At 37.6% G+C, this 25,482-nt stretch overlaps 1 protein-coding gene and 1 long non-coding RNA gene across 3 annotated transcripts in view; one reads left to right on the plus strand and one right to left on the minus strand.

The window, feature by feature from the left end:
• Positions 1-1,899: 1,899 nt before the first annotated feature.
• Positions 1,900-25,482, plus strand: part of camkvl (CaM kinase-like vesicle-associated, like) — a 33,454-nt gene continuing 9,871 nt past the window's right edge. The window contains exon 1 of one of the 2 annotated variants that reach the window (XM_027170411.2): positions 1,900-2,224. The gene's annotated coding sequence lies outside the window, so the exon portion shown is untranslated. The remainder of the gene's footprint in view (positions 2,225-25,482) is intronic. The other variant, XM_027170413.2, reaches the window with a different exon arrangement.
• On the minus strand, positions 1,979-14,509 carry LOC113658172. Its single transcript, XR_003444332.2, has 4 exons — positions 14,332-14,509; positions 12,672-12,755; positions 2,830-2,917; positions 1,979-2,304 (listed from the first exon to the last, which is right to left on the minus strand). It is a non-coding gene; the product is annotated as an uncharacterized LOC113658172 (long non-coding RNA).

Consider the following 25,482-nt stretch of genomic DNA (forward strand, 5'->3'; position numbering starts at 1 on the left):
TTGTACAAGTGGACCAGCCTGTGGTGCTGTCTCAGAACTGGTAAGAAGAAATTTAGTGCATCCAGGCAGATCCACAAAATCTTGTAAAGGCTAATTCAAATTAATTTCTGGATTCTTCCAAAAACCAGAGTTGAACATCACAGTTCATTGTTAGACTCAGTTAATTGCTGAAACCACTCAAATGGAACTCAGCCACAGAGTTCTAAATATGGCTCTAAAAAGTATAACTTTCATTCACTGCAGCCATCAAGAATTAAAAGGAGATTATTGGAGTCTATTGTCGGCTTTGGATGACATGTTACCTGTATATCTATCTGATCATAATCAGAAGCAGTTAAGCAGATCGCTCAGAGGTGCACTTTAGGGCTGACGTGTACAGGGTGAGAAGAAGAAATGAACGATGGCCATATGACATCAATATTTACAATACATTTTAACAGTTTATACTTATATATATTTATATAGTCACTTTGCCCTCAACTAAATATCATAAAGAGTGATTGTGGGCAGAACTCTGGGAACTTCTCCAATAAAACTGTTAAGTGGGAAATGTGTAAAAAAAGGAAGAAGGTGGAGCTTCAGAGGTGGCCTTTCTTTCAAACAGGACTTTCTTGAAGGTGATTCTCAAAACCTTTGAAGGTTAGAATGGGTGAAATATGGACATGTTTGAAACAAAGGAGTCTAAGAGGGATGCCAATTGTTCTGAGTTTGACAGTAGATTACTGTTTTTTTTTAAAATACATATTTCTTGCATTTTAATCCAGTGCATTAATCCTGGAGCTATTTGCTGCAGACCAGCTTGGAAACTGGAGCATTTTACTCTCTGTTGCTGTCCGCTTAAGAATAACATTTTTTGTTTGGTTTCATATCCATTGACTATAAGAAGCTTTTTACAGGCACGCAATCCATAGAAATAGACTTCTTCCCCAGAGGATAAACAATTACTTGAGGGGGTCATTGTTTCTTGTAATTTATTCCTGGTGTCAAAGAGTCGACATTCATCCACCTGGAGTGAAAATAGAACGCACACACATATACACACTCACACACGGTCTTGTGACTTGTTTATCACTGTAGCTAAATAATACTCTGCCTACACACCAACATTAACTCTAAGATTAACCTTGCAATATAAAATTTATTCAGAAAAACCATGATGCCTTTTGGGGAGCAGAATGTGTCTACTTGTTCAAAACTGTCAAGACTTCTTATAATTTTGGGAATATTTGGTCCTCACAGGCACTAAACTTAACCATAACCTTATTACATTTTTTTTGGACATTGAATTGTGTAAATGTAGGATATAAATTTAGGATATAAATGTTCCCTTCATAAATGTTTCCATAATGAGTAAGCCAGAGGTGATTGTGGCAATGAAAAACCTCCCAACTCCCATCCTCGTGTTGGTGGCACCCGATAGTGTGATTGTAAATAATTACCCTTCTTTAACTATATGTACTATTTGGTAAATTACGCAATTATATAACCAGGAACAGAAAGGGTCAGGATCACTGGGGTGGGGCGGAACAAATTATTATTATCCTTTTTTCTATTGAATTTTTTTACAATAAAACCTGCATTTGATTATTGATAAATAAACAAACAAATAAATAAATAAATAAATAAATAAATAAATAAATAAATAAATAAATAAGATGGATGGATAAACAAACAAACAAATAAATAGATAAATATAAATAAATAAATTCTTTTCTTTTTTTTGGGACCAGCCATATGTCCTCAACAAAATATATGCAACACATACAGAGAGAGAGAGAGAGAGAGAGAGAGAGAGAGAGAGAGAGAGAGAGAGAGAGAGAGAGAGAGAGACAGAGACAGAGAGAAAGAGAGAGAGAGAGAGAGAGAGAATGTGAGAGACGGAGAGAGAGATAGAGAGTATGAGACGGAGAGAAAGAGAGAGAGAGAGAGAGAGAGAGAGAGAGAGAGAGAGAGAGAGAGAGAGAGAGAGAGAGAGAGATAAAAGCAGAGATTATTTATTTCTCTGTGAGGGCGGGAGGCTCAGAGTCGTCGCGCGCTCTTAGGCGTGTCAAATCGCGAGCATCTTCACGCATTATCTTCATCGTTTCACCTCTCGGTAGGCTAGAAAACTACGAGAGAGAAAAAAGAAGGGATTCTAAGACTGTCAAAGTTTGCTTTGGGTCTTCAAACCCGCGGACGGCGCTCTGTGTTCAGCCGGTATCAGCGAGCGGACCAGGTAAATCCGGTAAGTTTCCGCGTGCTGGAATCCTTCAGCAGGTGATGGTGTTTGTCTGTTATCACGCAGTTTGTCTGCAAACAGCAAGGCTACAAGCAAACAAAACAAAGCTTTTTTTTTAATACGCTTTCAGTGAATTATGACGCTTCAGGATGTTCAGTGTGTTCATTATCCTGGACTTAATAGCTGTAGTGACAGCACTTTAATGTCAACCTTGTCTATAATAGTCAGAATGATGGTGTTTAAAAAAAAGACAGGCATTAAATATCAGCACTCTTGTGTTGAACAAAGCTATTGTTTCCAATATGCATCATCAGAAGGTAGAAAATTTGTCATTGGCAGTAATGTGTTTGTGTTCTACATGCATACTCATGAATAATTATTTTGAGAAATAGTTGTTTGTTTGTTTTGAGATTTTGGCTCTTTAGATCGAGACATGGTGATGCAGAGCATCTTGTTTCTGCCTTTAGGGTCCTCGGTTCGAACCTCTAGCTCAGGTGACTGTCTGCGCCTGGTTGTTCTGTGTGTGAGTTTTCTACAGGTTCTCTTATTGTGTGTGTGTGTGTGTGTGTGTGTGTGTGGGTGTGCTTGGTGGCCTGTAAATGTATTCTCACCTCACTCCCAGTATTGCCAGGGTAGGTTTGTGGCTCCTGCATGACCCTGACCAGAAAATACACTACACGACTGCTCATTTTGTTTATCCTGCATTAAAACCAAATAAACTCTGAATTATTATTTTTTCTAACAGCGACACTCCTAATGTTGTACCATAATGCACCATCTGTGCCTGAACAGCGATGACATTTTCAATTTTGTTTTGATTCGATATGTGCAAGTTGATGCATTAAATTTGCATTTGCCTTGTCTGTTTTTTTTTAAATTAAGACATTATAGGAATATATTCATGTTATATATTTTTGAAAGAACAGAGTTATGCACTCGTAATCCATCTGTGTTGTGCTTGCAGTGGAATGGCATGCTTAATGGTATATTAATGACTTGCAACCACTTTGTCTAATGAGGAACATTGTTTGGTATCATCCATATGATCCTAACAAGCATAATGACATAAATCAGTCATTACTTAATTGTTTGGGTTCAACCTTTCATTAAATATCATACAAATAGATGATCATGTATAAATCTGGTGTAAATATATTTGACTATTATTTGACTATTATATTTGACTTTTTACTATTACACCTGTATTAAGTATTATTGCACTGCTCTGAGGCTTTGCTTAGCCTAGAATGGCACTCAAGTCCCTAATACGAAAGCCAGAACTTGTGTTTCATAACCTGAAAATAATGCTCAAGGTTGCAGTGACAGAATCCAGAAGAAGCAATGTTACAACCTGCAGTTTTTTTCTTTTTGATCAAACTTGAACTTGCAATCCTGTGTATGGAAATATACCAGTGGCCGGATACAATTGCACGGTTTCTATGTTGATAAGATGTGATTGTTCCAGTAACCTTCTGCATTTATGGGACCTTTCTAGACACGCCATCAGGGGATGCATAGCTGCTTAACACATGCTTCTGCCAATGAATGCGACCATTCGCCTTGATAAAAAAATGTCTCTTTTCACACACCTGACAGCTTGAGAGGTGTTTCTGAGAGCGAGAGATGCACCAACAGGTGAGCTGTGATCTCGACTCTCACACTTCCTCTCAACACATCTGAATATGATGCAGGATTTCCCAGCACTCTTTCATTTAGACGTGCTGCATCTACAAATCCAGATGCACTGTGAGAGGTTAACAGCTGCTATCGGTGTCGTCATTGAAATGTGCCAAAGCCTGTACAGCATGTGAGGCACCATATGTGATGCAGAGGATAAGCGGAAATATAAAAAACAAAAAAAACAAATAAAGAATCAAATGAAGAGTGAGAAGCTGGGTTTGCACAGTCACAACATGGCAACATTTCTGTTTGTTTGTTTATTTATCTGGCAGACACTTTTATCCAAAGTGAGGCAGGATATGATCCAAGCTTCAGGCTGTTAAAGGAGTTGATATTTAGAAGTGCTACAGAACTCAATTTCCAACAGTTTTCAGAAACAAGTGCAAGATGGTTATAGAAGGAGAAGAGAGACATAAATAAGCACAAGGGTTGGTGTAAGAGCTGATTCCCTACAAACACTCACACTGCAGTCAAACTACAAACAATACAGGTCACATATCTCGAAACATAAAAATACACTATAAACTTATAGAAAAAAAAGCCATATTTTTTTTTGTTTGTCTTGCTTATGAAGCTAAAAAGCTCAAAAGCTTCCCCATGTAGAACCCTACAACAGGACTGTTTTTTTATACGTTTCTAAGTCCTGATACACTTACAGGCTAGAACCAATAACCATCCAAAGAACCACTAAGAAACTGTTTTTCATACTTCTGCTCTCACAATGCTTCTATGCGTTTGGGAAAATAAACCTATTTTAGACTTGCCAGACAAGCCTTGTTCTAGCTTTCAGACAAACCAAGGGTTTATTCAGCTTGTCCCTCTGGAGGAACTATTAAAGGTTCAATGTAGAACCACTGCAACAGAGAGTGAACCCACTTTAGGAAAATGGTTCCTTGGTTTGTCCCCTTTAAGGGTTCTGTGTAGCACTTTACAATAGAATTGTTCTATATCAGAGGGTTTAAATTCTAACCCATATTAGAAGCTACTGTATATAGCCAAAGAACACTTGCAGTATCTTTTTTAACAGTGTTTCAGTACAGTGCATGTACAGATAGCTTTGATTAAATAAGCATTATAACACTGGAAATCCTTTGGTTATACTGAACATACAATATTACTTTTAGACAACAGTTCTATAAACAAGAAATTAATATTGATTATTGACATTTTAGACACAATATGCGATAGCTAAAGAAACCACACTCACTTTAAAGGTGCTTCTGGCAAAATTGGCATCGATTCTTCCTTTTCGTGTTCAGCTGGCGAGCTTCCATATTTTAAAACCAAAAGTTATATTCATGTAAAGTATCATTTGCCATGTCTGCAGATGATGACGCTAACATTACTTGTATTAAGTGTAATTTTACATTGTGAACACAGACGAGCAAAGTAATACACACAGTGAAAACGTCCCAGTGTGGTTACAGGAAATACAGGCACTCTTGGAAGGCTGCTTGACCAAACAAATTAGTGACTAAGTCTAACATTTCCCAGTTGTTCTAGTTATTATTCTGTTATTCATTAAGAATTTAATTTTATTTAATTTTAAAGAATTAAATGTACTATTTAAAATTAAAGAATTAAATTTAAATTCATTTATGTGGACGTTGTGGCTCAAGCAGTTAAGGCTCTGGGTCGTTGATTGGAAGATCGAGGCTAGAGCCCCAGCACTGCCAAGCTGCCACTGTTGGGCCCTTGAGTAAGGCCCTTAACCCTTTCTGCTCCGGGGTGCTGTATCATGTCTGACCCTGTGCTCTGACCCCAACCTCTAGTTGGGGTATGTGAAGAAAGAATCTTGCTGTGCTGTGATGTATATGTGAAAAATTAAAGGTGTCTATTCTATTCTAATAATCTGCGATAAATACAGAGTTCAAAAAAGATGACTGTAAGGTTAAAGAGAACATAATATGCCTTATAAAATCCAACATCTGGAGGTGTTTCTACATCAATATTCGAATGTGCTCTGAAGCGAGTGACTTAGGTGAGATGAAGAAGTGCATCACGTGTGTATTTTGGATGACTGAAGACCTGACATGTTGAATAATGGGCTATCTTTGTTATTTGGCTGAGATGAAAAAGGTGAAGAACTTGCATGGGTTTAAATATAACCTTTAGGAATATGGATTGAAAAAAGTTCTAATTTGACAATTTGTGCATTTTCTCCCACACGGACCTTACACACTCAAAGCCAGCACACAGCTCACACCCTACATGCTACTACTACTATTTACTCCATTAAGAAATGTTTATCCTTAACCTGAAGCTAATTTCAAGTATAGAAACATTTTGCTGAAAAAAGAGCCTGAAAATAAGTTAAAAAGCAACATTATTGCCTGTGTAAATTGATATATTTAGAAACACAATGATAATTTGCAAGACGATGGTAAATATTGTTTTCACCTGCTGACGCATGGCAATTAAGACATTATTACATTCTGAAAAAATCTGCAAACAAACAGCTTGATGCATATGAAGCTAGGATGCTGACAGATGTATCTGAATACATCATATATTTTCATTCCATAGATTATATATGTCATTATTTATTTTATTTGGCTAATGCTTTTTCTTTGTTTTAACCTAATGTATAACATTTGCTTTAAAAAAAAAAAAACATACCGTGTGAGATTATCCTAGATGGGGCTGATTTACATATGATTTTGGCATTAAAAGATTTGTATTTAGATTTGAGATTTGCATTCTGATTCTTTAAAAATCTCAAAACAATAACCTGTCTTTTCAAAATGATGTGCTTTCTAATGAGCTCTTAGCTAATTCCTACTCACCAGCAAGCTCTGTCCTATCATGTGACCTAGCGAAGGTGAAGGCTAACATATGCTTCCTTTTAAGATACAAGAAGCCAGCCAACTGCTTTTTTTTGTACTGCTGCTCGTTCTCCCTCGCAGGGTAGCGTAACACACATGGAGGTGAAGTGCTGTCTTCCTGCTTCTGCATACATGAGCTCACATGTGCGCATGATTTCCTAGTGTTGATGTGATTGACAGGGCAGGTATAGTACAGAATCTTTACCATCCAGTCAGCACAGACAGTTTCACTCCTGATCATAACCGGCTGTGGCATCATTGGGACTTGAACTGGATGATAGCATGAGTGCTTTATATGTGTTTTAGTAAGAAATAACACACTGCAATGTGTTAAAACATATATTTTAATGCTTAGGTATTTGTACAATTTACACAATATTCAAGTGGAGTGCTGCTACTCCATAAAGCCCCCCTTGTGTTATTTCTGTATAACAGTATGTTGCGGAGTGTGAAGCTGCTGTGTTTTTCTGCTTAAACTGCAGCAATTTGTGGACAATTCCAAGTTTTAATTTAGTAATACAAAGTCTATAGTTAGATCTGTTAAGTTAGTTCCTGTTGTCACTTATGTTATAGCTGCAATAAACAGTCATTCCCTCACCAGCGTTGTTCTCTCTCTCTCTCTCTCTCTCTCTCTCTCTCTCTCTCTCTCTCTCTCTCTGTCTCTCTTTCTCTCTCTCTCTCTCTGTCTCTCTCTCTCTCTCTTTCTCTCTCTCTCTCTCTTTCTATCTCTCTCTCTCTCTCTCTCTCTCTCTCTCTCTCTCTCTCTCTCTCTCTTTCTCTCTCTCCTTTTCTCTCTCAAAAATTAAAATAAATAAATGAAAATAGCCTTTACAGAGAAACCAGAACGCTTAAAGTCCAATACCTAGATCTAATGTTGTGGAACATCAAAGAGACAAGTTAGTTTCTGTTGTCACTTATGTTATAGCTGCAATAAACAGTCATTCCCTCACCAGAGTTGCTCTCTCTCTCTCTCTCTCTCTCTCTCTCTCTCTCTCTCTCTCTCTCTCTCTCTCTCTCTCTCTCTTTCTCTTTCTATCTCTCTATCTCTCTCTTTCACCCCCCCTCACTCTCCCTCCAAAAAATAGCCTTTACAGAGAAACCAGAACGCTTAAAGTCCAATACCTAGATCTAATGTTGTGGAACATCAAAGAGACAAGTTAGTTTCTGTTGTCACTTATGTTATAGCTGCAATAAAAGTCATTCCCTCACCAGACTCTCTCTCCCTCTCTCTCTCTCTCTCTCTCTCTCTCTCTCTCTCTCTCTCTCTCTCTCTCTCTCTCTCTCTCTCTCTCAACCAGAAATTATCATTGATTTTAAGTTGGATTAATACATCATTCACGTTACAGCCGAAACTACTTTCGAGCTGTGCTATTATTCTAAATGAAGGCATCTTCTGACCAATTTGATTCATATGAAATAAAAATATTACCTCCAGCAAGTTCAAAAGAAATAAAATCATCAGCAAAATAAAATGTCATTATGTACACTACAGAAAAAAAAATCATTTAGTGTGATATGTAAAGAATTAAAATATACAAATCTCATATAGCCTATACCAATACAAATACTGTATTGTTTGGATGTTTTTCTATAAAAAAAAAAAAATTGCGCTAGCCGTATTTAATCTGTAACCTAGACAACATGTTAGCATGCACAGTGTTTAGCGTGAGAAAAGGAGGTGTGGTGCAAACTCTGAGTTCCAAATCTGGTCCAATATTTTTCTCACAACTTCCGCAGCACTGTTTAGAGCCAAGATGAAATGATGTTATTAATCATGAATTAGCCAGCTATGAAAAAACTCATCACTCTAAAACTTTTGTTTCCCTTTTTAATGACAGTTGAAATAAGGACTATAAAAGACTTGTAATAAGCATAATTTTCCATGTGTGATTAAGTACATATCTAGACTATTAGCATGAAGAGTTTTACACTCTGCTCCAGTGTCCTGTAGATATTTTTACTGAGGGAAGTAGTGAAGTAGGTGCACTAGATTACTGCATACACACAGACACACACAGATACACACACAGACAAAACACCTGGGAGCACGACGCCAAGCCGAGCTTTGGACCATCGTTACTCTGCATGTGCAAGATTGAGACAGTGACTGAGAGGGAAGAAAGCAGTAGCTTGCAGTAGCTGCATGAGAAAAGCTACAGATTGTCTCGATTTCACTACAGATGATGTCTGAGACTCTTGGGAGTCTACCCTCTACCCTGCCAAGTTGGATACATAAAACATTTACTCAGCAGACAGTGTATTACAGCTAAATATAAATACCTGTGTCCTCTAGAGGTTCAAATACATTCACTCTTTCATCGCTTTATCCTGTCAGGTTCACAGTGGATCCAGAACCTAATCTCATGGACACTGTGCGCTGGGCAAATACACCTAGTAAGGGTCATCATGCACACACATATTTACACCTAGGAGGAATTTAGGTGTTTTTTTTTTTGGAGGCGGGAGGAAACTAGGGAACCCAGATGGATGCAGGGAGATCACATAAAACTCTCTACAAACAGCTCAAAAAAGCTCAGGATAGATCCAAGAAACCTTAGAGCTAGCAAGAGGCAAAGGTATCTACTGCACCATGGTACTGCCTGGGGTTTAAATCTATAAACTGTATTTCTTTGACAAGAAAACAAGGAAATCATGCATTAAAATGTATGTAAGACTGTTGCTTGTCTTCTTCATATGGCTTCTGCAGACACAATGCAAGAAACCATGTGCCAGTACCTTATATTCTGCACATCATTAACTACTGTAATTATTTGTTTGTTCGTTTGTCGAGAATTGTGGTGTTACAAAGATTCCAGTGCATGTGACCTGATCACTGACATGCAATTTACTGCAATCGTCCATAATATTTGAATGAAATACAAAAATCGGGCAGGATAATGAGTCAGCTAGTAGACTTTTTAAATACAAAACAAGTCATTAGTCTCAAACAAACCATAAATAGAACATCAGTTATTTAAGACCAACATCAACAATAACAAGCTACTTACATGTGTAGACAAAGTTGGTTGAGAGTTCAACTGCAATTTTTGTTCCACCAGAGAGGCTTTAGAAAATATGACATCATTTCCAGTACGAAAATATAATGAGCCAACTCCCTGATCATTGCGCTGTCTGCTGGCCATTGGACAAGATTTAATGCATCAAAACCTGTTCATTTATTGTGACCAATTAAAGTGTGTGTTTATTCAGTTCAATTCACCATTATTTTACACCACTTTTTAACAATGGATATTGTTGCAAAACAAAGAATAAAAGTGATAAAGTTTAAAAATTGATATTTCATATTTTCCCTAATGAGCAAGCCAGAGGAAACTGTGGCAAGGAAAAACTTCCTGAGGCGCTATGAGGAAGAAACCTTGAAGAAACCAATAGTGACACAGTCTCGATGACACAGGATAGATTATCATGTACATCAGTCCACACTGTACCATATACACTATGTGTGTGTTCACCTATTAGTAATCAGTGTATATCACTGTGAAAGCAGTTATATGTGTGCCTATCAGCCTACGTCCGTTGTTTTGATTACTGAGTCACTGATTAAACCATTGCAGGTGAATTCCTGATAAGTTTAATGCAATTACATTTGAGAATAGAGTTCAAGAAAAGAACTGGGCTCCAATGAAGGGATTTGAACACACAACCATCTATTTACTAGTCTAACCTTTGAGTAACCACTGGCTCATTAATTCCTCATTTTCGATTAATGTTATGCAGTGTAGTTCACTGAAAAACATACTCAGTAGGAACAGAATATTTTATAAGGGACTCTGTTAAGATTGGCCTTTACTAGCAACCAAGCAGCAATTACTGTGTAATTGTGAACACATGAATAGCCTAAATGTTACATAGCTCATGGTTTTTAGGTTATCAATTAACTAAACACACACACACGCACGCACGCACGCACGCACGCACGCACGCACGCACGCACGCACGCACGCACGCACACACACACACACACACACACACACACACACACACACACACACACACACACAGAGACGTGTAATATCAAGTAAGTGAGTCTCTTATAATATCAAGTAAGACCTGATCTTTGGATCACTGAGGCAACTTCAGTCCTTTTAATTGCATTGTTTGATTTAAATGTGAAAACATCAATTGGTCTTCATTTTTTACAGAGCGAAACATGGACATAGACAGAACTGTGATTACGATTTATGAGCGAGAAATGCACCCGAGGTTTTTCTACATCACAATAAAAACTGCTGCTCTTTGTTTGTTTTGTGATCAGTCTGAGCTCCCTATTGGAGAAAAAGCGTAGTAAATTCATGTACAAAAACAAGGGTGCATGAATTAGTTATGAGGGCACTTCATCCCGTATCCTCCCTTCTTCCCTTTGTATGTTAACAGAGAGGGTGATCGAGAGAGAGAGAGAGAGAGAGAGAGAGAGAGAGAGAGAGAGAGAGAGAGAGAGAGAGAGAGAGAGATAAAATAAAGGAGAGCCAGATGACAAAATAATGCCTGGATCTTTCTATATGTTTTACCCACATCATCCTTGCTGGCATTCTGCATCTCTATCATTCTCTCTCTCTCTCTCTCTCTCTCTCTCTCTCTCTCTCTCTCTCTCTCTCCTCAATCTTTTGCTGTTTTTTATTTTGTCTCATCTCATATTTACCTATGGAGAATGAAAGCATCTGGACATAATGTATATCCAGAAATATCTAGAACTCAGGTTTGTAACAGATCATGAACAACGTGCTTCATCACAAAACAAACATGGCAATAGAAGCATCCTAATGATCCCATTGAATACATTGAATATAAGCCTGATGTAATTCCTCAAAGCTTATGACCGTTTAGCAGCGAAAATCAATGTTGTTCTGACCGCACAGGGAAATGATTGATGATTTTAATATAACTCTGTCTGGTCAAACATGCTTCTTATTTTAAGAAAGCTTTCCGTACCTGACATATGTTGATTCCTCTTACAACTTTCTTTCAACCCTTGTTTATCTGCATTGTATGTTTTATTCTTTTCGGTCATTACAATTTCCTGTCATATATTGTGTCAACTCTTGTGACAGGATGTTCTTGCTCAGACTGCCATGCATGCATGTTTGGGATATAACAGAACATGAATACATTATCTGCAATAAACAGATTGCAGTGTTCTAAACATATACAGATACAAATAAGCAGTGTACATATTTATTTATTTATTTATTTATAGCTTGCCAAGAAAGTTCTCAGGGCATATGGTTGAGACTAGAGGTGTCTAGAGAACCTGAGATCCTGCAGGAGGCAACAAAATAGTCACATGCTTGGGAGGATTTTACTTTCAAGTGAGTGTTCATTAACATGTAATGCATTTAATATATTCATCCATCTATTCATTTATTACACTACTAGTGTAATAAATATTGTATATTGATACAATATACTATAGAAATTCTATATATTGATATTCTATAGAAAAATATAGTGATATTCTATAGAAAAAATAACACTCCCATTCTCATCTGTAGTTGAAACCAGTTATATACAAGACTGTCACTAAAGTCGAGGAACTTTGTCAGTGTCAGTTCGGTTCTAATGTGTCTGCGGACACTGTGGTGGGGCTCAGTGAAAAAACGCCCCTTGTGGTTTGGGGATGTGAAGTTCAAATACAGATTATCAGAATATGTGAACAGGTTTTTTTTTCCAGCAGCAAGCAGCACTAAATACATACAGATTGTAGAATTGTGTTCCATCCTAATGCATGTCAAAATGCTGTCTGTGTTTGAACTTTTTTCAAATAACCAGACATTTTAACCAGATGTCTAAGCGGATGTTCCGGGATGTGGGATAGCTGAGACAATAAATTTGCAGCAGGATAAATATTATAGGATCTGCAGTGGTGTTATATAAAGAATTGAGTGTTAAATGAATAACATGTGAGGAAACAAGAGCAGAGCCTGTTGTACCTTTTTTCCTGACCTGGTTTTAGAACATAATCCACCTCCTTAAACCTCCTTCATTCGCCGTCGTTGTATGCAGCGTGCTGCCATCTGTGAACGTGAAAGAGTAAACTCCAGATCACATAGCAGTTTGCAGTGTGAGGATGTGACTGAAGCACAGTTGGCAGCAGATCTGTATTTGGCTGCTGTGTGTGGCTCACAATGTGAGGTCCATGAAGACATAGTTTGCCAAGCTTGAACTGTGTGGAAGAACTTTGACCTCAACCCCACTGAAGAGATTTGAGATGATTTGGAAAGCAGACTGTGTCCAGACCTCCTCACCTGGCATCACTACCTGACCTCTCTAATGCTCTTGTGATGCAATGAGCACAAACCCCCACAGCCACTGTCCAAAATCTAGTGGAAAACCTTCCCAGAATAGTGGAGATTTTTATAACAGCAAATAAGGACTAAATCTGGAATGGGATATGTTTATAATTGGTCAGGTGTCCACATATCTTTGGTCATAAAGTATATTTCCATGTGGGGTGACAAAAAAGGTAAATGTCTACAAAAAGAAGTTATAAGAAAAGTCAAGGAAATAAAGTTTTCAAGCTTTGCTTCTGCACTAAGAATATTTTGATAAGTGACTGCACCGATTATAATGAAAAGACAGACCACTGCTTAAGTTTCAATAGGACCGTGCATAGTGCTTAATATTGCAAAGAAGTTCTTATTGATAAAGAAGTCTCTCACTGACATATCCACAGATTTCAGACACTTTGCTCTGATTCACAAATTATTTACACCATAAATCCATGTTTTAAACATGTTGCCAATCCATTTTCACCCAGGAATGTTTCCAAGAAAACCACTGAGTGGATGGGCGACGTTACTAACACTGCCATTTTGGATCAGCTGTAAAATTCCACTGTATGTTAACAGATATCAAATGTCACATCCCGTTTTCTGACCACACACTCATTTCCGACCACAAAAACAGCAACACAGTGAAAAGCATTGACTTACTCTCAACCACATTAGTAATATCGCAGTGTTATATCACTAAGTTACACCCATTCATTCATTCATTTTCTACCGCTTAGCCGAACTTCTCGGGTCGCGGGGAGTCATCTCAGGCGTCATTGGGCATCAAGGCAGGATACACCCTGGATGGAGTGCCAACCCATCGCAGGGCACACACTCTCATTCACTCACACAATCACACACTATGGCAATTTTCCAGTGGTGCCAATCAACCTACCATGCATGTCTTTGGACCAGGGGAGGAAACTGGAGTACCCGGAGGAAACCCCCGAGGCACGGGGAGAACATGCAAACTCCACACACACAAGGCGGAGGCGGGAATCGAACCCCCAACCCTGGAGGTGTGAGGCAAATGTGCTAACCACTAAGCCACCATGCCCCTAAGTTACACCCATGTCTACACAAATAGAAGATTTTTAGGACATATTGCCATCTGCAGGGGAAAAAAACAATCCTACACCAATGTTGTCTTTTCAATTAAGCAGGAATTCTGTGGTAATATGAATGTTACATTCCAGACCACCTTCCTTTATGCCACGAGACACAGCATCTGTTATCTTTGTTACACTTTTCTGGCCACAAGAGTCAGGATCTTGAGGGTTACAATCTGAATGACTGATTTCATAGTTAACACACTTACCTGCTTAGAGCGTTTTGGAGCAAGATATAGAAATAATTTGTATATATAGTAACAAATGGAATAAATAGCAGCTATTATATATAGTATAGTGTTATTTATGTACTTTAAAGAGTCACAAACAGCTAAAACCAAATTTCGTGTGTATTTCAAAACACTTGTCCAATAAACCAGATTCTGATTCTGATAATTGATTCTGATTCTGATTCTGATTCCAGAGTTTTGTCTGAAACAGATTGTATTGAATAAGGACATACTTTGTATTGGCTTTGTGGTAGAACACTTCTGTGGTATAAAATAGTACAGGGATAATAGTTTTAGTGGTATGATCTTTACAGTTTAAGAAAAACCTACATTTTTACCATTTTATGTGAGCTTTTTTCCCACAATGTATTTGATTTTACTTATATTCTACGTTAAGGTTTTCTCATCGCAGTACACTTCCCAAGTTTCACCTCGCTTCACAGCGATAGACATATATACAGTCTATTTTTATTCTTTTTTTATTCTATTTTATGATGCAGACATTTCACTACATGTCATACTGTGTATGGTCGTATTATGTAACCAAAAAATAATAATAATTTGATGTTAATGGACTTTTGTTGGCATAAAGAGGATAAAATGATATTCAGACTTGCGCCTCAGACATTATCCTCACATCAATAATTAGCTTTCTCTCCTCGTGGGAGAGGATTTCACCACTGTATATTTTACTCTTTTTCTTTCATGTGCTTCTGCCTTTATTTTTTCCCCCACTATCTCTTCCTCTTGTGGTTTCTTTCTCATGGTCCTTCCCATTCTCTGTCTGAAGTCAGTGCCCTTACAGCACTTCTCCCATCATTTCTTCCCCTAGAGGGAGTCATCCATGTCTATGAAGCAGCTTAACTTTGGACTAATGAAATTGCCTGACTTTTTCTACTAATGGCCATGCTTAAGATGTCTTAGATAACAAACAGGATATCAGTAGTAGTGAAGGACCCAAAAGAGTTGTGCATATTGGAGTTGAGTTTTTAACTCAAGATGGAGAATATACTACCATAATTATTTGCCCTCAAACTGTATACTTTTTTCTCATTACCCCAGAGGATTTACTGTATGGTATGTGTGTTTAAGTGAGGTTTTTTTCGTACATGACTGAATGGCATATTTCCAGAAGGCCAACCAGATTCCCGTTTGAAGCCTGGTCCCATTGGATCGCCCTAAATATTTCATCGTTCTATTCCAGCCACAGCTAATTACCCAGTACAGTGTCAGAGAGACCCTACAGTCCAGAGCAGTCGAGGAGAACGAGAGAGGAAAAGTGTCATTTAAGCAGCACACGTGTGAAACTGGAGTGCTGTATTACTGAAAGCGGTGCAATCTCTGTGTAATTTGGTATTGTAATCTGTTTAACTGCACCGTCAGTGAAAATGATGTAACGTTGCCATTCTTTTAAGCAACGTTACATCATTTAGGTTTCTTGTCTTTTCATATCAGTGTAGATGTACAGTATCTTCAGTGCTATAGTCCGTAATCATAGTAATCATGGGAAGTGAGGCTGGAGGTCATGAAGCTAAAGTTCTCACACTGGTGTCTAAGACAGATAGTGAGCTGTTCTTAATTTTCTTAATTAGAATCACCTATAAACAATATAAACAGAATTGGCATCATTTTAACAAGAATTAGATCATTAGTAAAAAATAAATAGGCATAATATTATTGTACATATTTAAGTGGTGTCTAAATTCTTTTAATATTGAATTCATTCTATCTGAATGAGTATCTGAATGTATGTGAAAAGTTTGCAAACTCCTGACATACTACAGACTACAGAATCCAGCTCCAAGTGTGAGGTTACAGTCTCTCAGCTTTATTCTTATCAAGTTGTTCTTTCCACCTCATTTTTTATCCTGTCCTTCTCTCTGTACCCATTTACTTTTCAACCCGTTGTCATTTTCGGTTCCCTCTCCCTCTCTTTCCTTGTTTCTTGCTCTCTCTGGAGCTTGAGTGACCTAATTCTCATCAGAAGGCTTGCACGTACTTGCAGAGCGCCACATGCTCACTGTACATTTCCCAAGCTTCACCCCGATACACAGCATTGCCCTTAAACCACTTTCTTAGCAAAGAATGCGACTGTTTTAATATTTATGCTCTTATCTCTTCTGCGATTTTCGAGGGCTCCTTTTATGATTTAGGTTGTAAATTAGCGGGTAGGCCCATGGCAGTAAAGTAAAGAACAGCGTTAGGACTTAATGAAATGTAGTGCAGTGGAGATTATGTGCTGAAATGGCAGTATATATAATGGTACCCAAGGCTACAGGGGCAGTTTAGCACTGCATGTACTTTGTATTTTCAACTGGACAACACGACGACTCACAATTCACTACACTGTGACAAATAAGACATTTTTGTTGAAGCCTATATTTTTTCTAATGTTTCTTTTTAATCGTAATTAAAGCTTCAATGTGATGTCTTTGTTTATTCAGATTCACATCTAAAAATAGAGGCCTTTGCTATTATGTTTTGATTGCTCAGGTTGATGTGTGATGCTTCACATGGTTGGATTAGAAACAGGGATAAAGCGTGTGACAAAAGAGAGCTGCAAAAATGAACAATGGGGAAAAAGATCAAAGCAGCCGTATGCTAAAGTGAAAATAAGCAAATTTCCGTTTTGTGAGAGCGATGCTTGGTCTAAATATTAATCTAAAAAGGATATGTTTGTGTGTGTGTGTGTGTGAGAGAGAGAGATGAAGAGATGTCTTGCTGCTTGCCTTGTGAGATCTGACATGTGTTAATAATATAATGATGTTTGCTGACACATATTTATGCCAAAAAAGGAGAATCACCACAGCCATTATCACTAAACTACTGTGTGTGTGTGTGTGTGTGTGTGTGTGTGTGTGTGTGTGTGTGTGTGTGTGTGTGTGTGTGTTTGAGATGAAGAGATGTCTCATGTCTTGCTGCTTGCCTTGTGAGATCTGACATGTGTTAATGATATAATGATGTTTGTTGATACATATTTATGCCAAAAAAAGGAAAATCACCACAGCCATTATCACTAAACTACTGTGTGTGTGTGTGTGTGTGTGTGTGTGTGTGTGTGTGTGTGTGTGTGTGTGTGTGTGTTTATATCTAAATTTGGTGCTTGTTGTCTTTCAAACTTTTTTCCGAACCTGAACCATCTTTTGTCGAATCTGTTTAATTATTCCCTGTGACGAGTCTGACATGCTTTTTTGCCCGTCTGTCACTCCTAATTTATCGGCTGCCAGGCGGATTTTTCAGCCTTCTTCTGACGTGACTGCAGGAGTGTAACAGTACAAAGAGCTTCCCCAAAGGTGATATGCAAATAGGTAATCAGTGCTAGTTAGCCTGTTCGGTGTCATAAACTATGTTACCACCATTATGAATATATTAATCAAATAAGAATAGCTGATATGAAGATATCTAATCCAACACTGTATTTATCAGTCAAAGGAAATTTAAAATGAGATCATTTACATAAATTTTCCTCTTACCTCAAACATAATTGATTAATCAAGAACAAAGTGTCAGTAGGAATTTTTCACCGTAGACAGTCTTCCCACCTTCCCGTACTTTACAACACATTGGGTAAAGAACAAAGTTTGCAGGTAAATGGTAAAATGTAGCTGAGGAAAAACTAAACAATTTCATTTTTTACCTAAGCAAATTCTTTAAGATTCAAGATTCAAGATTTTTATTTGTCACTAAGGTGTTTAATATTAATAATGAAGGATGTAGGGAAGGGTTAATGAAGTAAAAGTCACTTAAGAATGAAGCATTCGCACCAGCCTTTCTTCATTTACTCAAGACTATTAATCCATTTATCTGTACACAGATTCACTACAGCCAAAACCCTCTAAACACTAAACACACAAAACTCCAAACATTAGACTTGCCAGAAAGACAGACTCGGAGAATGTCTTTCAGTTAATGTTTTCAGGTCTGCTCTACAACTATAGTGTTATATGTAAATTGTGGAAATGAAGGATGATTGTCTTTTAGTGTTCACATTAACAAAATGTGAATGATTTGCAGTGTTAAACAAAAAGTAGCGTTAATCCTGTGAACTTGTTGCTCAAACCTGTGATGCGTTGTGTTTCAGTTGCTGTATCTGTCTCTATCGCTCTTTCTCTCTCTGTCTCTCCCCTGCACTCTTTCTGAACACGAACCTTGCCGTTATGCCGCCAGAAACCCTGCGAGGAAACTAGTTAAAAATGGCAGCACTGTTGTCAGCTCTGGTCCTGACAGTTCCTCAACCTCAGCTACATCACTTTAGTTCATTATTTGTTGAAATGTGCACAAGTTAGTTCTAACAAAATGATGTAGCTCTTTTCCCCCAATATATAAACAGATCAGCAGCCTTATTTAAACCACTATGTCTAGGCAGTTACTAAGAATAAATTAATGAATGTAAGCAGAAATAGCTCACACAGTGTCACGTGTTCACTTTAAAGTACACGAAAGTAAAAACTTTCCACTTTCTCACATATTAAGTTGTGTCCTGTGGGATCGAAGTCTAGACCCCACACATCTGTAGTTCTCTTGACCCCTATACTGTAGGATTATGGCAATAAGTAAACAAACAAACAAACATAAATAAATAAATAAATCAACAACAACAAAAATAACAATAATAATAATAATAATAATTATTATTATTATTATTATTATTGCTGTTGTTGTTTTTGTTGTTATACTATTTGTATTTGTTTAGTCCACGTTCACATTTCTTTCCAAATACATTAATTTTGAATACATACCTAATCATAATCAATGGCAGCTGTACATTATATGCATATTTTTTACTTCTCTCAGCTGCTCCTGTTTACCACAGCACATCATTGATCCACATATTTGATTTGCCACAGGTTTAACGCCGGATGTCCATCCTAATGCAACACTGCCAGTGTTTGTAGCTGGCAGTCGTAGTGCTCCGTCTTGTGCAAGCCAATGGCTGTGATTGTTCCCTGACTGGGAATTTAAAACTGGGCCACAGCGACAAGAACACTATCATCTACTAGTCCTTTAGGGATCCTGTTCACCATATTTCCATAATAATCATCTAATAAGTTATCATTCCTGCCACCATTGTTATGAAGAAGCATCAACTCATCATTATGATTATTACAAGCCAAATGATATTTACTCTCATTCAGTTAACACATTTGGTCTTAAGTGTGGTTCTGCCGTTAATAATTGTCTCTTCTGGGGTTCTGAGATTCTGCGATAAAACAATTCTCTCTGCTATTGTAGAAATGTGTTGTGTGTTATCTAGATACAACCTTTAACAATGGTTATATTGATTATAAGGGATGTGGTAGCCTAGTGGTTAAGGTGTTGGACTTCTGGGCCCCTGAGCAAGGCCCTCAACCCTCAATTGCTCAGCTATATAAATTGTAAGTCACTCTGTATTAAGGGTGTCTGCTAAGTACCAGAAATGTAAACAATAAGCTTAATCTTATTTAATTCACATTTAAACTCAAAGCATTACATACTAATAATGCAATCATGTGGCAGTAAAACGATGCCTAAAATCATGCAGATGTAGAGTTTAGAGCCATTTAACAAACATTTAAGACAGAATCTCAGTGTGCTGATGCAACATATTCACAGCACCACCCTGGCTGTACTGTTTGTACAGACAGCTGTGGTTCCTCAGTGCCGACTGAAATCTTCTCCCTGTTCTCCTCAAGTAGTAAACAGCTTTATCTCCTGTACTCACACTAAGAGCTACATGCATAAGCTTCCTTACCAAATTGTCTCTCGGAGAGATGACACTAAATCTCTTTCTGTCGAGAAGGAAAGAATGGTAATGATGTGGATTGCCTATATGGCTTCAGCAACCACAAGACCCCCTGGAGACCTCATTTAGACCCGCAGATAAACGGCAGCCGGGATATGGGAGGTCAGGTGAATAGCGGCAATCCTGCTGCAGGATGGTTTCATAAAAAAAGCCACAATGCTCCTCAACTGCCATTTACAGCTGTTATTAGCATGGCTGAGGGACCAGAGACAGGTTCTGCCATGCCAACATATCTAGTGAATGGGGTAAAGGAAAAAAGACCTCATTAGAGCACACTGAAGTGGGCAGTAGGGCATGCGATTTGTTTAGCTTTAGCTGTAGGATGTATAATTTCTTCTTCAGAACTTCTTACTGTACTGAAGGAGGTGTTATTCACAGTTCTTGTGTGCTACACGAGCAAAGTACAAGTTCACTGGTACTGTGATTCATCTGCGAGACTTCATTTGCACTTCGTTTTCTGAGGCTTTTTTAAAATATGCTCCTAATTTCTCAGCCATAACACACCGGGGTGCTTGCCTTTCTGAATTTGCATCACTGGACTCAGCAACATTGGCTTATTAAAAAGGGATGTGTCTATTGTTTTCTGGTCTGAGAATAGCCTGCAGTCAGCGCAGTGACGAGAGAAGCAGTTGTTAGAATTGGGTGAATCATCCATAAATGTGGTGAGAAGAAAGAGACAAAATGAAACAGAAGCGAAGCAGTTAGGAATAACTCATATAATATGTGTGTGTGCTACAGGACGGGTTTATTTTTAGCACTTTATCACTCGTGTGTGCTTTAGATAGCAACGTTAACAATTTAGTTGTCCTTGATTTTTTTTAACCATTTACATGCTTTGATATTTCCAAACTCTAAGGCATAATTCAGTAACTACATAGACAGCAGTGTATGATTGTATGATTAAGCTAACGTTATATGATGAGTGAGGAGCAAGTTTCTGGGAGTTTTAAATGGTAAAAGCGTACACTCTATTTCACACTCACACTCCCAAGAAAATTGTATTTTACCTTGCAGCTTTTGTACCTTTTGTTTGTTTGTTTTTTTTATCTAGAAAAGTGTATGTAGTGTAAGCTTTAAAAACAAATTAAGGCCAATTTGTGGATCCTAACAACTGCGCAATTTGGTTGAGCCTGTGCTCGCTGTATCCTCGGATTCTTGTCCTTAGCTGACAGGAGTGGAACCCTATGTGGTCTTCGGCTGTTGTAGCCCCACCATCTTCTGATGTTTTGATGTTTTTTGATGCAATTTTTTGACGCATATACTATATCGATTCATGCTCTTGCACGTATTCATTACAAAGCCGTGAACTAGTCGGTACTGACAGTACTACATAAAGTACCTGTGTGCAAACAGTGCAAGACAGAACAGTACAATAATTAACAGGACAATGCAGCACCGAATAGTTCACGGCTTTGTAATGAATGACGTGCAAGAGCATGAATCAATGTAGTAAACGCTAGAGATGTAACGACAGTACAGTACGGTACTGTGTATGTCTATGTGGTGTACCTAATTCTGTGCTGTCTCCTGTAGTTCTGCGTTTCATATAGCACTGTGGTCCTAGAGAAATTTTGTTTCATTTTACTGTGTACTGCACCAGCTGCATAGGGTTAAAATGACAATAAAAGCTTCTTGACTCTTGACAGCTGCCTTCCTTTAAGCCCAGACCAGTCTGACTGTTTTTTGACCTCTCTCATCTTACACATTCCATATTGATCTTCCATAAGCTGCCCTAAAATCTTGCTCTTTATCCATCCTTCCAGCCTCTTCCACCAACACCACTTTCTATTCACCCACAGCACGTGACATCATGCATAAAAGCTCACATTGACAGCAGCTGTGAACATCCTATATGACCTTCAGAAATGGAGAAAAATACACATGTGCCTCATAGTCGTCAGCTAGCGAAGGTGTGTGGAGGATGCTATTGATTTTATGCAGCTTCCATTCCAGTCAGCTACAGGCTTGGAAGCTAACATGGTTTTAAATATTTAGGAAAGTATATTGATTGTAAATATGATTTATTTGAGAGGCTAAGCAGCGAGCGCTCTCAAAGCCGACAGTTTGTAGACAGACCAACTGTTTTTATGTCCTAGAAGCAGTGTGATGTTTGTATCGTACCGTGTGCTTACTCTGACGTGAAGAATAACAACACGCTCTTTAGATTAGCAATGCGACTGCCAACTAAATCCACCGAGAAGCAGCAGAAGCTGAGTGGTTAACTGTTTAATAAACCTGTAGTGAGGCTGTTACTGCATTTAAAATAACTGCACAGAAATACAAGTTTTTGACTATTTCCAGTTATAGAAAGGAAATGATTTCTGGTGTCACCCAGACGAGGATGCGTATCCAGGTTGTCACGACTGCTCCTGGCTTGCTCATTAGGGATAAAAACAAAATCGGATTTGAAACTTTGTCATTTTTATATTTCTGTAAAGCTTCTTTGCAAAAATGTTCATTCTAAAAAAGTGATATAATAAGAAGATTTTGTTCTTATTATTTTGTTAGAATTTTTTTTCTTATGTATTTTATTTGAATATTATCATTCTTATTTTTTATTATCTTTCTTTTTAATATTCATAGTTAGTTAAATGTAGTATAAAAAGTAGCGGGCCGAGTTTTTATTTCACTGAAATTTGGATGTATCCTACAAAATAGATCCTATATGAAATCTTTATGTATCCTAAATCATTTTCATCTAAACTGTTAAGTGGACAAGCAAAATGTCTTATTCACTGCGTCCGAATATTTCAAATCAAATCAAATCAAATGTATTATTTTTCATAGAGTACGACATGCAGTGAAATGCTTTTTGCATCTGTCCGGTATTCAAACATTTGGGATAAAAAAATGTAACCAAAAGGAGGTAGATAAATAAAAAGGTATAAACTATATAAAATATGAAAAAAAAAATAATGTATATAAATATACAGAAATATACATACATGTGTATGGTTTCAATAAATTTAAATACAAATATGAAGAAAAATATGAAGTATTTTCCCAATGTCTGCTCTGTTAAAAGGAACCTTTTGGGGTTTCCATATTTTATGGTGTCTTCAGGTTTTTTGTTTTTTTTTTCTTTGTGGTCTGGTAAATGATCCATGTTTTAATAGTAGTTGGTGTGTAAGATCAAAGATAAATTGTTCAAAACAAAAAATATAACTGACTGAAATACAGTACCACACACACACACACACACACACACACACACACACACACACACACACACACACACACACACACACTCACACACACACACAAAAAAAAGTGACTGTAAAAAATCTCATAATGCAACTTGTACTTAATCCCAGAGTGGCTATGTTAAATTACAGTAAACATTCCAATTCTCCATGGCTCTTTTTTTCAGCCCTTCTTTATTCCCGATCAAGGGAAGAAAAAAAAATAATCAGGATGAGTCTGTTTTCCTTTTCCATCAGTTTTCAGTGCATCTAGGCCAGGCAGCTGGCATATATCTCTTCCAACTGTGCCTAAAACCTCCAAATGCACAAACGAGCTCAGCACGGTAATGATTATTAGGATACATCACTCTGTGGGATGTTCTATGGCAATTTAGCACCAGATTAAATAGAGGAAAGAAGACAACAGGAGGAGGGACGGTAACATTACTCCACTTGTAACCTCTGTACTGGTGAATGCTTCCTCATGAACTGCTTCTTCACCCTGTGTGTGTATGTGTGTGTGTGTGTGTGTGTGTGTGTGTGTGTGTGTGTGTGTGTGTGTGTGTGTGTGTGTGTGTGTGTGTGGTCTTGCACGTGCTTTGGATTAAAATGTGTTGCAAGAACAGTGTGGCTCCTTGAAACTATCCTGTGGGATTCAGTGTGGTGTTTAATGTGTGTGTCTCTGGAGATGAAGATTCATTGCTTTAATAAGAACAGCCTCAGAGAGGGAAGAGAGGAGCTAGAGCACTGTGTGACAGAACTAAGAAGGGTGGCAAAGAGAAAGGATTGTCTTTAATGATGGAAGGGAGCATAGTCCTTTCTCAGACCCTTTGTTCCAATCTCATCCTTGCCTCCATCTCTTTTTTAAGTGTGTCTCTGGTGGACATGCCATCTGTTGCTGCCACCATTGAAAGCTTAATATTACTGTGATACGAGCACATGCAGATCTCCGGTGCATGTGTCTCTGTGTGTATGCGTGTGTTGTAAAGAGAGAAACATGTTAGAGATAATGTATAACTGTATCATCACTAAGTGTGTGCCCAATCTATCTTAAATGCATAATTGTTGGAACAGCTTTAAGACATCACGTGTGAACGTCATGTCTTAGAAAACTTTGACCTATTAAAGATGTTCATTTACAAATTGACTTTCAAAAGGCCTCGGTTGTGATCAACCAGCATATATAATATAGCAGTAATGTGTGTCGCTGACAACACTAAGATGAGCGATGAGTGATGAATGTCAGCGTGCAGAAAGAACTGGGTCAAAGATTAAAATGGTTTTCAAAACTGTAGGGGAAAAAAAAAGCAATATTCCTAAAAATATATTTTAGAAAATAAATACCAAGATTATTTTGATTGTTCTTCAGTTGTTTATCAAATCTGTTACGTGGACTGCGATGGAAACTCAGACAGACACAGGAAGAACAGATACAGTACAGTGCAAAAATCATATCTTAGCAAGTAAACATTTTCAGAATATTATAACAAGTATATACAGTATATGATCGATTTGATTCTGATAAATCGTTCCAAATATTGTCTAAATATTTTAATAAGGCAAATATTTTTTATAATACATTTTCGATAAGACGATATCGTGTTACGGACTGGTCTTGGATATGTTATATCATAATCTCATAATAAGAAATATTAGAGAAACATTCCTTTATTTAAGATCTTCACTCGCTCAGGATGCTGGTGCTGTGAGGTGGCAACAATACCAACTGTCAGCATAATTAATTACATTCTATTATATTCTTTATTATTAGAAGTGGTGGTGCTTAGAAAATCCACTGATCTCCAACATCTAATAAGAAAACATATGATGTCATGTTTTGTATATTATTCATTTTCTGATAGGTTAGTATCATGAGTCGAGGTAGACTATGTTACTACGACTACTACTACTACTACTACCACTAAGAAGAAGAAGAAGAAGAAGAAGAAGAAGAAGAAGAATTACTAAATGCAATCATAATAAAATGTTAATGATTAATAAACTTTTCTATCCTATTTAAAACACCTGAGTGAAAAATGTACAACTCGCAATCCATGAAGAGACCCTTTAGCACCAATGTGCTCATAATTTAGCTTGCTGATTTGGCAAAAGATATTTTTTGAACAGCTGAACTGTCCTAAAGACAGAATCTGCCAGTTTCTATCT

The sequence above is a fragment of the Tachysurus fulvidraco genome, chromosome 23, assembly GCF_022655615.1.
Source record: "Tachysurus fulvidraco isolate hzauxx_2018 chromosome 23, HZAU_PFXX_2.0, whole genome shotgun sequence".
Classification (NCBI taxonomy): domain Eukaryota; kingdom Metazoa; phylum Chordata; class Actinopteri; order Siluriformes; family Bagridae; genus Tachysurus; species Tachysurus fulvidraco.